Source organism: Aethalodelphis obliquidens, unplaced genomic scaffold (genome assembly GCF_003676395.1).
Source record: "Aethalodelphis obliquidens isolate GAN/ISIS:26980383/991018 unplaced genomic scaffold, ASM367639v1 scaffold9, whole genome shotgun sequence".
NCBI lineage: Eukaryota > Metazoa > Chordata > Mammalia > Artiodactyla > Delphinidae > Aethalodelphis > Aethalodelphis obliquidens.
The window spans coordinates 23,041,136-23,054,254 of record NW_020837953.1 but is presented as its reverse complement, the minus strand read 5'-3'; the positions used below and the strand labels follow the sequence as shown (position 1 = coordinate 23,054,254).

Below are 13,119 nucleotides of genomic sequence, written 5' to 3'. Positions count from 1 at the left end.
CCCTGGAAAACCTTGGGACCCCAGAGTTCCAGAGTCCTATTTATAAGAAGGCCTCCTTGCTTCCTGGCAGAACAAAGGATTCAAGGAACTAGCAATCCTCAGAGAGGAAGATAGACCATAGATGCTCCCACCTCCAGGAACAAGCTTTTGAAAGCGCAAAGCCAACCAGCGGTCGGAGAAACCCCTCCTTTCCATTCCTCAAAGGGCAGCCTGCAGATGCTTCTGACTCATGCTTTAAAAACTCTGACTCTTGGTCCACAGCTGCGTTAAACATAATCCTAAATATTTCGAGACAATCAGGGAAATTTTATTATGAACCTGGTATTAGACAATACAAAGGATCTTTTTTGTTGTTAATTTTGTTAGGTGAGATAATACCTTGTTGTTATGTAAGAAAACATCCATTTTTTTAAGAACTGTATCCTGCAGGATTATAATGATGCAATATTCAAGATTTGCTTTAAAATACTTTACTACAGAAAAACGGAAGAAGGAAAACTATCATAAGGCAGAATCCAGGTTTAGCAAGATAAGATGCTATGATTGATTAAAGATGTCTGCCCTAAGCAGGGGATATGCAGCAAGGACAGGAAGTGGAGGGGAGTACAGGATATCAGCTACATATCTGCCACCCTGACTAGCCCCTTGTCTGTCAGTCAAATGTCTACTTTGCCTTTCGGGCCTGCTTCAAAGAATACCTTAGTTATGTATTGATTAACTGGGAGTTAATATGTTCTTACACAATTCAGTCTTGTTTTTTTGTTTTTTTTTTTTTCTGTTTCTGCTCTAGGACAAGCCAGAAATGAGAGCCAACAGGGTCTTGGCCTAACAATTGCTATCATTAATTAACTTTAATATGAAAGTACTGATTTTATATTTTAGACTCAGCTAAATGATTTCCCGTTTCCTTACTTCCCAGCAGGAAGTGATATTAATAACTGTAATTTATAGGAGGCCCACCATTGTGCCAGGCGGTGTGCCAAGTGCTACACACACATCACCTCATTAATCATCACCCGTGAGCTAGGATTGTGTTACCCCCGCATTTCAGGTCCAAGTTGGAATCATTTGCACAAGGTCATACAGAGGATAAACAGTAGAGTCAGGCTCTCTGATACCAAAGGCAGTGCTGGAACGTTGTAAGTTCCCACCTCCCACTGAATGCCTGGACTAGGCTCTTATAAATTTTTTAGCCACAAGAGATCTGGGCCTTTGTGGACTAGAGGGTCAGAGAGAAAAGAGGAGATCAAACTCCAAAGCTCAGCTGCCGAGAGCCGGTAACCCCGGGGGGAATCTCTGCTCTAAACAAGAGAGGGAAAGAAGAAACACCATCTGCTAAGGGCTTCCCCAGCCCCCCGTGGAACCCCTCTCCTCCTGGCGCTCAGAGCAGCTGCTCAGAAGCCACCAGGGAGGGACTCCCTTCTGTGAGGGTTCCAGGTGGCTGGGGCCACTTCCCTGAAAACTCAGCCCTCTCTGGGGCCAGCATTCTGTGCATTAGCAAAATGATGGGTGAAAACTTGGGGATTCAATCAATGAAATCGGGGAGACAAATTTGGGATTCCATTAACATAATTCTAATTGGATGCAATCCTTAGCTCAAGGTTTTCTTATTTCACAATGGCAATTTGAATCAAAACTTTTGTGTGAGTTTGGTTTTTTCTGTGGGTTTTGGATTTTTACCAGTAAATAAATATCTTATCTGCCATGCTGTGGGAGGGGTGTGCCGTCCACACAAAATGCAAAATTCCAATGTGGGCATTAAACGTCTGGCTCATGTAAAGAATCTGATAGTTAACTGAAATGATATGTATTTAGAAAGAAGGAAAGATTGGTTGCTTTTCTCTAATTCTCTGTGGTCTTCTGCTTCTCTTCCCCCCGCCCCCTTAAAAAAGGACTCCAGGGTTTTCCCAGGAGTCAGTGAGAATTGCTGGTAATAATTTGGGGGTCGAAGTTAGTGAATGTAATATGAATGAGTTCAAACTTAAGCAGGTCAGGGATTTCAGCTGAAATGTTGGGAATGAGGCTTGAGCTCGTGGGAACTGTCCAGTCTGAACTGGCTCAGTGAGTATGTCCAATTGCAGTATTGGGTACAGTACAGATAACCTGCTGCATTGAAATGCGGTACCTGCATTTGTGTGGGCTGTGGTCTTTGATATCCTTCATTGGCTATATGGCTCTCCATTAAGAATTTGGGAAAATACTGAACTAGAGAAACAAACGGTTAAGACGTTAGTTTGTCCCACAACTATACTCAAGGTCTTAAAAATAAGCCCTCCATGCTCCCAAGTTCTACAGTCTTCCAAAAATCATCCTTCCCCTGAAAATCTAGGTAGCGATAGTCTGAGTCCCCAAACAGCTTAACTGTAAGAAAGACTCACACTTTCTCAGGTTCTCTCCCCAACGATCTCTGAAAATCCCTGAGGAATACTTCCATGTCCCAGGTCCCAGGTCCCCTCAAAGCAGCCCTGGTTGTTGCTAGAACATTAAGTAGCTGTCTGACTTTTGGTCAACTTGTTCCTTCATTCCTGTGTTGCATTTCTCTGGATTATTTCTGCTCTCTTAAAAGTCCCATCCCAAATTCCCCCCAAGCACAGAAACCAGATTGTAAACCAGATGGTAACATTTAACAAAATTTTACTGAAGTCTTAGGGGGAGCAAAAGGGAATTACAGTGCAGAGGGCTATCTCCCTCCTTGGGCTCCATTGGGCTGCATCGCTGGAACCACCAGTTCCCTTTCCACAACAGAATTGTTTGTCTGTATCTTCCTTCCCTACATTAGTTAAGATCCTCACCCCCATCCCAGTCTCCTCTGGGGTCCAGCAAGAGGGGGCCGAGGTAGGTGTGGGTAGGGGGAGGAAGACTTTCGGTCTCTGCTTCCCATGATCTGCAGACATGCTAACTCAACCCAAAGTGAAGACATAGCCTTAGCACCATCGTGAAGAGCAGATGAATTCCTCACTGCTCCCAAGATGCCATTTCAGCAAAGAATGTTTTGCCTTATGGCTGTGAAACCGAAAGTCCCATGAAAGGATTTGTCTTAAATTTGGATGTAATTTGCCCTCAAAGTTATATACAAGTCTCCCCTTGTTGAAACAGAAAGTCACTCGTTTTTAAAACTGAACCCTATCTGGTCACTCTTTGTCATCAATCATGGGGTTTGCCTTTATAATTTGGAGGTTATCAAACACAGCAGCCGGGAAAGACTGTAGTGCCTAAACTACTCTCTGTCTTTGTGGTCTGTCCTTTCACACCTAAGTCTTCCCAAGGGGGCCATCCTGTATGTGTGTCCCTGTGCTCCAGAGATGTCTCTTTACATGATGCTACCCTGCTGGGTCCAGGGTCCCAGGAGGAATGAACAGTTTTCGATCAAGCTGGTGACACAAGCTAAAGAAAAGTCCTTTGAGCGTTGCTGGAGCAGCGTGTATGGTCTAAGGAGAAACAATACAAGAAGTGAAACTGTCTGTGACAAAAGGAAGGACAATGTAACAGAGTTTGGCCCACATTGAAAGAAGAGTGCCAGGGCAGAGCTCTGGACAGCACCCCAAAGCCAGCATCTTTTTAGCCTCTTCTTTGTGTTGTTGTACTGTGTTATGCTCACAGGGGACCTGGCCTTGGTTTTCCTCTAGGGTAAAGTATGCGTTTTTCCTTTTTAAAACCTTTCAGATTCTTTGTCCTGATGTGTCTTAATCTATACTTCTCAAACTAGGGCATACTCTTCCCTTCCCCGGGGATATGTAGCAGTGTGCTAGAGGTGCGGGAAATCACAGAACACTGCACACATCCATGGCATGTGGATTTAACTAAAAAATGGCTGGGGTGCCATTTTGAATTTTTGTACTTTTTCACAAGGCAAAGTCGGCAACCTCCTGCTTTTCCATTTCATATAATTTCATGGTTTTTTCATGACAGCTTGGAGATTTTTTTAAATGTTTAATCAAAGTAATGCATTTGAACATAGTTTTAAAAGCAAATCATACAAAAATCTTCTCATGAAAAATCATAATGCCCTGCCCTATTCCACCCCATCCCCAGACTAGCTACCCAGATGTAGTGACTTATAACTCTTGCAGTTGTTTTTTCTTCTAGCTCCCTCCACGTGTCTAAATAATATGTTTAAACAGTTATCTATTGATCCATAAATTTCAGACATTCTCTATTGATTTTGAATTATGATGGATATCAGTTTGGCTCCTTTATTCCACCAATCTGTATGGCCCCCTCCAGCTATTTCACAATTTTTAGTTAAATAATTGGTGTTGTAAAATAGATATTTGCTGTTTGTTGGCAACCTAACCTCCATTCTCTTTCCTCTTTTAACTGTACCTTGATTCCCATTTGGGTACCCACTGTTCCCCTACACAGTCACCACTTTCCTTGGAAACTGACATGATCTCTGGCTACAGGGTTGGGCCCTGATTGGCTAAACCCCATCCCGCAAGCTACAGTGACTGATCAAGAGAAGGCATGTAACCCAATATTGACCAATGAGATGTTTTCTGGAGGAAACTGGGATAGAATTTCCTTGTTTTTCTGCAGAAGCTCCTAGGGAAGTATTCTCTTCCTGATGGACTGAACCCTAGACACCCCTAGAAGGTACTGGAAACTACCTTGCACCCATAAGGAAAGCTGGTATTACTTTGAATAGATATTGCCAAGGGGAATGATGGAAATTAAAAATTTTAGAGAAACCCTGGATCAAGCCTCATCTGGAGCCTAAACTACCTTCTAAGTTGCCAATCATGTGAGCAAAACACTGTAATTCCCTTTAAGGCTTAAGCCACTTTGAGTTTTCACTTACTTGCAAAGGAAAGACTGCTCACCAATGTAAAGGTTTGCAACAGTATGATCACACAGCAAATTATTTGTGGTTTCACTGCAGAGCTGAGCAGTGTACAATTACATATCCTTTCATGTACAGGCTTTTGGGTAGTTTTTAAAAATTATTTCACTTGCAAAATTTTCCATATGCGTATTCTTAATTCTTTCCACATACTCATCTCCAACCTCCTCCTCCACTCCCCGCTGGTGGTCCTCTCTGCTGTCAGCCTGTACCTTCCTTCTCTTCAGTGCTTTCCTGAATTGAATCCCTTATTTCCTGGATGCCATGACATCTCCTCTTTTGGATTACTCAGGATTTGCTGGGACACTTTCTCAATGTTTTCTATGAGAGTTTTAAGCAGGCAAGCTGTCTGTGGCTAGGTGAAGATGTCTTAATTCTGCCCTCACACTGGACTGATAGCCTGGCAAGGTATAAAACTCCTGGTTGAAAAGTATATTCCATAAAGTTTTTGACGCTATTGTTCAGCTGCTTTCTGGTACCCAACGTTGCTACTGAGAAGTCTAATGTCATTCTGATCCTAGTCCTTTGCATATGAATTCTTTTGTATTGTTTTATATTTGGAAGCTTTTAGGGAATCTCCTAATCCCAGGTTCTAAAACCTCTCTATAATATGCCTTAACTTGGATCTTCCTTCTCTCATTCTGATGTGTCCTCTTTAGGAGGTGGGCCTTTTTAATCAGGAGGCTGGCATCCTTCATTTGGGAAATTTTTTTCATACAGCTTTTCCTCTGTTTCCTTCCCTGTTTCTTCTTTCTTCCTGGAAACTTCTTAGTCAGAGGTGGGATTTTTAGAGTTTATTCTTTATGTTTCTTCTCACCATCCTCATATTTTCCAAACCTTTACTTTTTGTTCTGCTTTTTATCTTATTTCTTTGACTTGGTCTTCCACCCATTTTTACTTGAACTATCATTTTATTTCAATGAGATCTTTATAGTATCTTGTCCTTGTTTTAGAGATGCAATACCTTCTCATTGCTCTCTGAGAATATTTATTAGAACTGGGTTGGTGGCAGTTTTGGAAGTTTTCTTCTGTTTGCTATATTATCTCTGCTTCTCCCAGATTGCTTTATTCAGTTTTGCTTTTTTACTTTGGTTTCTCTCTTTCAGGATGAAGGCTTTCCTCATTTGTCTGGTGACATTTGATTGTCTGTGTTTAAAACTGACTGAAAATTCAGAGACCTGGCAAGATTCATGCACAGCAGGCTTATATTAAGGTGATGAGGAAGGAAGTTAGCCATTGCATTGGTGGATTCCCCAAATCAGTGCATGGAGGTCTTTTCTCCAGGGCAATTCAGTTTCTCCAGAGAAAATACTTCTTCTTTCCTACCTTGTTGGGGATTAAGCTGGTCTGCACACTAAGCAGAAAGAGGTAAGGCTGATGGTAGAATTATTTCACCTGTAGACCTTCAGTTAATTTTGCTGAACCTCAGTTCCAAATTTCTTGGGTTTAATTTCTCCAAATAGTCTTTGGAGACTTCTGTGTACTGGCATTATGTGCACAGAAGCGGGAAACAGGGCTTGGGGAGAGGATTCAATGATTTATTCCACATTGAATCCTCAACAAATCCTCCAGTTTGTAATTCCACCCCTCACCCTAGCCTGCTCAGTAACCAGTGCCTCTTCATCCTGGACCATCCAGAATTCCATAGGATGGGTCAGCTCACTTCTCATTCACATCCCACTCTGCACACACTGGATACTGAGGCCTTTTGTGTTATGTAGATAGTGACTAGAAAATAAGTACTTTTTATTTTTCCAGGAGCCCAGTTGTATTAACAATATAGTTAGGGACTTCCCTGGTGGTCCAGTGGTTAAGACTTCGCTTTCCAATGCAGGGGGTGCAGGTTCAGTCCCTGGCTAGGGAGCTGGGATCCCACATGCCTCACAGCCAAAAAACATAAAACAGAAACAATATTGTAACAAATTCAATAAAGACTTTAAAAATGGTCCACATCTATCTATCTATCTATCTATCTATATATATATAGTTAAAATAATATTAGGGTTAGATATTGCTAAGTGATCAGGGAAAGGGCAAAGACCATAGAAAGCACAGTTAACACTGACATCACTGGCCCACGTGGCTAGCCCAGGATACCAGAGAAAGGAAAACTATAGGGTGGAATCTGCTCAAAGGTCACAGAAAAATGCATACCTAGATGTTTTAAAGTAAATTTGTCATCTTTTCTTTTTAACCTTTAACACATAAAAGTTAATTATACAGATCATTTAACTTCCTAACAAAAATATACTCTGTTAAATATTTTATTTTCAAGATGTGGGAATATGCTTATTTCAATATCCTGCTACAATGAATTCCCAGGGAACCCCCAAATTGGATCATATGGCTTTGGTTTCATTCTTCTTATATCATTTCATAACACAATGATTTAAAAGTTATATCTTCAAATGGGATCATGGATCAAAACAGGAAAGCTGGGGCATTAGTTTGAAATTAGTGAAATATTCCAGCCAGATAATGAGGAAAATTCAGAACTCCAAAGCATCAAGGGTTGTGGTAACTTTGTTCTAACCGCTGAAATTCCCCACGAAGATTTGAGGATTATCAAGATGTTACCACAATGTAGTAGCAATTGGGGGGAAAGTGCAGGATGGCTTAAAGCTATTTTAAACTTGAGTTTTATTGTTGTGAACTGCAACTGAGCCTAAAGTTTAGCATCTCTGTTTCAGGAAAACCTGGAGCAATAGCTGTGTGAAACCATCACTCTTGAAGTGACATTTTAAATCCAACGTACAACCTATTAAGAAAGCTAAATTTAAAATTAGTGACAATACCGAACACCACATGCTGATGAGGATTTCTCATACATTGCTAGTGGGAATATAAAATGTCACAGCCATCCTGGGAAATAGTTTGGCAACCTCTTAAAGTACTAAACATACACTTACCATTTGACCCAGCAATCACACTCCTGGGCATTTAGCTCAGAGAAATGAGACTCATGTCCACATAAAAACCTGTACTTGATTGTTCACAGCAGATTTTTTGTAAAAGCCAAAGACTGGACACCACCAAAATGTCCTACAATCAGCTAATGGTTAAACAAACATCTACACCATGGAATACTACTCAGCAATCCCCAGGAAAGGGACTGTCAACACACACAACAACCTGGATGCATCTTGAGAGCATTATGCTGAGTGAGAAGAAAAGCCAGTCACAAAAGGTCACATACTGTATGATTCCATTTATACATAATTCTCAAATCACAAAATTACAGAGGAAGTCAGATTAGTGGTTGCTAGGAGTTAGGGAGGGGGAGAGGTGTAGGCAGGACAGTGGATAGGACAAGAAAAGGAGAGCACAGAGGATCTTTGTGGTGATGGAGCAGTTCTGTATCATGATTGCAGCTGTGGTTATATGAATAATACACGTGATAAAATTGTATAGAACTAAATATACACACATAAGTGAGGCCATGTAAAACTGGTAAACTCTCAATAAGGTCTGTGGATTGTAACAATGGTTTTGTTACAATGGTTTTCTGTTCTTGATATTGAACTGTATATAGTTGCATATGACCATGTCTTTGAAAGAACCTGGATGAGGGGTACAGGGGATCTCTATATGTTATTTTTGCAATTTCCTATGAATCTATTGTTTATTTTTATTTTTTTATTTATTTTTATTGTAGTATAGTTGATTTACAATGCTATGCCAATCTCTGCTGTACAGCAAAGTGACTCAGTTATACACATATATACATTCTTTTCCATTATGGTTTATCCCAGGAGATTGGATATAGTTTCCTGTGCTATACAGTAGGACTTTGTTGTTTATTTGTTGTTTACCCATTCTAAATGTTATAGTTTGCGTCTACCTACCCCAAACTCCCAGTCCATCCCTCTCCTTCCACAAAGCTTTTTTTTTTTTTTTTTTGCCATGCTGCATGGCTTGTGGGATCTTAGTTCCCCAACCAGGGATTGAACCAGGGGCCTCAGCAGTGAAAGTACCAAGTCCTAACCACTGGACCACCAGGGAATTCCCTGAATCTATAACTATTTCAACTAATCCTCACTGAGTTAGAGAAAACAGAAGGTCTGTAGTGACCCACATTAAGCAAGAGCCCAATACATGGCACAGTCACCAGTCAAACATGCTACAAAAAGAAGGATTAGGAGAGAGAGGAGGAACTGAGGGAGGAGGCAGAAAAGAGGAAGGTAGAGGAAAAGACAAAAATGATGGTAAAATATTAAATATCCTGACAAAGTAAGCAAAAGTCAGACAAAGACTGCAACATGGAAAAAGTATAACTCAAAAAAATAAAAGCATATTTCCCATCAGTGGTGAGTGTTACAGATCTTAATTAGAGTAAGAATTAATAAGATAAGAGCTCAAAGATGAGACAAAATAGCAGATTTGGATAAAAAGGGAAAATGAGGAGCTGGGGGGAAAAAATCAAGAACCAAAACAACAACATATGAAATCTAACAAATAAATTAGAAAGAAGAAGGAATGGGGCTTAAAATTTAATTAATAACATGAAGAAAAAAATCATCCCAGGACAATAAGAGAAGAAAAACAAAAAGTTTAGAGCAAAAATGCACCAAAAGACGAACGATTTTGTCCATGACATAAAGAACCCAACACAGGTAAGATAGAGCTAACTCAGAGATATAATACAGAAAAAAATCCCTGAAATAAAAGAACTAAATTTTCAGATTGAAAATGCATATCATATACTAGGGGGGAAAACTGTTACAGAATATACAAACAGAGACACAATCTAGTTAAATTATTGAACTTCATAGGTGAATAAGTAACTCTTCAGGAATTCAGAGAGATAAAACAAGTCACCTCCAACTGCTCATAGCAACTTCAATGACAAAAAAAATTGGAGAAGTAGCTAAAAAAGAAAAATCTGAGGGAAACAATGTAAGCATAAGAATATTATACCCAGCCAAATTATCATTCAACTATAAAGGCAATCAGCTGACATTCTCTAACATGAGGAAACTCAGGGAGTATAGTACCTCTGAATCCTTCCTGAAAAAAATACTCTGTTGAAATTCAAGAACACAAGAAGGAATCAAAATACAGAGTATGGAGATGGTAACTTTGAAAAAGCCCCATGGTGAGCACCAAATTCACATAAATATTGAACAATAACGTAAATGGTCCATAATGTCTACTTTATAAATCTGGACAAAGAAAAAATAGTAAAACAATTAAAATCAAGGGGTGAGGGAAGAGGTTGAGAGAAAGTGTGAGGTGCTGATTACCTTATCTAAAATGTGATAAGACTTCTGTCCACAAAATTTTAAAAACAGGATTAGGTAAGTAAGATCTACATAATGGCTCCCATCTTTTAAAGATTTCCATATATTTCTTAATCTAAAAGGCACTTTAGGGCTTCCCTGGTGGTGCAGTGGTTGAGAGTCCGCCTGCCGATGCAGGGCACATGGGTTCGTGCCCCGGTTCGGGAGGATCCCGCGTGCCGCGGAGCGGCTGGGCCCGTGTGCCATGGCCACTGAGCCTGGGCGTCCGGAGTCTGTGCTCCGCGATAGGAGAGGCCACAGCAGCGAGAGGCCCGCGTAACGCAAAAAAATAAATAAATAAAAAATAAAAGGCACTTTAGTAACTTGTATATCTCAGAGTAAGGAAATATTTATCTGAAGCTTAGCATGCCTTCAGTTTCCCTTCAGCTTTTTTTCTGTTGAATTAAAATAAAATTAATTTTAATTTTTTATTTTATAATAATATGTACAATATAATCCCATTTCTATAAAATTATTTCTATCAACCCACTTTTTCTGTCTCTCATATGCAGAGAGAGATAGTTGGAATAGTATCTAAAGTATTAACACTACTTATTTCTGGCTAGTAGGATTTGAGATGATTAGTTGCTCTTTTTAAAAAAAAAACTTTTCTATAGTGCTTCAACTTTTAAATGAGGGTATATTACTTTTATGAAATGACAAACTTACTTAAAATAATAATAAATTCACACAGGTACATTTTAAATAATAATTGACAGATTTTTTTTTGCAACTTGAAAAAAGAGAAAAGGGACCCTCTGGTGAAAAAGCAAAATCAATCAAGCAAATTTAAAAAGTGTCTAAAGCCTCCTTCAAGGTCAGTTTAAAAATCACCTTGGGTGCATGCTCCGGCAGCACATGTGCTGAAACTGGAACAATACAGAGAAAATTAGCATGGCCCCTGTGCAAGATGACACACAAATTCATGCAGCGTTCCATACTTTTGGTGCAGTTGCTGTGAAAGACAGTATGGTAGTTCCTCAAAAAAAAAAAAAAAAAAAGAATTACCATATGATCCAGCAATTCCACTTCTGAGTACGTAAACAAAAGAATTCAAAGCAAAGTCTCGAAGAGATAGTTGTACATCCTTGTCTATAACAGCATTATTCACAATAGACAAAGGTGGAAGAAACCCAAGTGTCCACTGATGGATGAATGGATAAACACAATGTGGTATATACATATGATGGAATGTTATTCAGACTTAAAAAGGAGCTCAGGAGACTTCCGGGAAGATGGCAGAAGAGTAAGACGCGGAGATCACCTTCCTCTCCACAGATACACCAGAAATACATCTACGCGTGGAACAACTCCTACAGAACACCTACTGAACGCTGGCAGAAGACCTCAGACCTCCCAAAAGGCAAGGAACCCCCCACGTACCTGGTTAGGGCAAAAGAAAAAACTAAACAGAGACAAAAGGATAGGGACGGGTCCTGCACCAGCGGGAGAGAGCTGTGAAGGAGGAAAGGTGTCCACACACTAGGAAGCCCCTTCGCGGGTAGAGACTTCGGGAGGCGGAGTGGGGGAGCTTGGGAGCCGCGGAGGAGAGCACAGCAACAGGGGTGCGGAGGGCAAAGCGGACAGATTCCAGCACAGAGGATCGGGCCGACCGGCACTCACCAGCCGAGAGGCTTGTCTGCTCGCCCGCCGGGGCGGGCGGGACTGGGAGCTGAGGCTCCGGCTTTTGTCGGAGCGCCGGGAGAGGACTGAGGTTGGCGGCGTGAACACAGCCTGCAGGGCGTTGGTGCGCCGCGGCTGGCCGGGAGAGAGTCCGGGGAGGGGTCTGGACCTGCCGAAGAGGCAAGAGACTTTTACGTCCCTCTTTGTTTCCTGGTGCACGAGGAGAGGGGATTAAGAACGCTGCTTGAGAGAGCTCCAGGGACGGGCGCGAGCCGCGGCTAAGAGTGCGGAGCCCAGAGACGGACATGGGACGCTAAGGCCGCTGCTGCCGCCGCCAGGAGGCCTGTGTGCGAACACAGGTCACTAGCCACACGCCCTTCCGGGGAGCCTGTGCAGCCCGCCACTGCCAGGGTCCCGGGATCCAGGGACGGCTCCCCGGGAGAGCGCACGGCGCGCCTCAGGCTGCAGCGTCACGCAGGCCTCTGCCGCTGCAGGCCCGCCCCGCACTCCGTGACCCTCCCTACCCCCCGGCCTGGGTGAGCCAGAGCCTCCGAATCAGCGGCTCCTTTAACCTCGTCCTGTCTGAGCAAAGAACAGACGCCCTCCGGCGAATTACACGCACAGGCGGGGCCAAATCCAAAGCTGAGCCCCTGGGAACTGTCAGAACAAAGAAGAGAAAGGGAAATCTCTCCCAGCAGCGGATTAAAGCTCCACAATCAACTTGATATACCCTGCATCTGTGGAATACCTGAATAGACAACGAATCATCCCAAATTAAGGAGCCCTGTGGATGAAAGGCTCTTGGTGCTGCAGCCAGGACTCAGCGCTGTGCCTCTGAAGTGGGAGAGCCAACTTCAGGACACTGGTCCACAAGAGGCCTCCGAGCTGCACATAATATCAAACAGCAAAAATCTCCGAGAGATCTCCATCTCAACGCCAGCACCCAGCTTCACTCAACGACCAGCAAGCTACAGTGCTGGACATCCTATGCCAAACAACTAGCAAGACAGGAACACAACCCCACCCATTAGCAGAGAGGCTGCCCAAAATCATAGTAAGTCTACAGACACCCCAAAACACACCACCAGACGTGGACCTGCCCACCAGAAAGACAAGATCCAGCCTCATACACCAGAACACAGGCACTAGTACCCTCCACCAGGAAGCCTACACAACCCACTGAACCAACCTTAGCCACTGGGGACAGACACAAAAAACAACAGGAACTACGAACCTTCAGCCTGCAAAAAAGGAGACCCCAAACACAGTAAAATAAGCAAAATGAAAAGACAGAAAAACACACAGCAGATGAAGGAGCAAGATAAAAACCCACCAGACCTAACAAATGAAGAGGAAATAGGCAGTCTACCTGAAAAA

General features: G+C 42.2%; 1 non-coding gene across 1 annotated transcript; it reads left to right on the top strand.

Moving 5' to 3' along the window:
* The first annotated feature begins 10,958 nt into the window (after positions 1–10,958).
* On the top strand, positions 10,959–11,064 carry LOC113622495 (U6 spliceosomal RNA). The gene has a single exon (XR_003433541.1). It is a non-coding gene; the product is annotated as a U6 spliceosomal RNA (small nuclear RNA).
* The last annotated feature ends 2,055 nt before the right edge of the window (positions 11,065–13,119 follow it).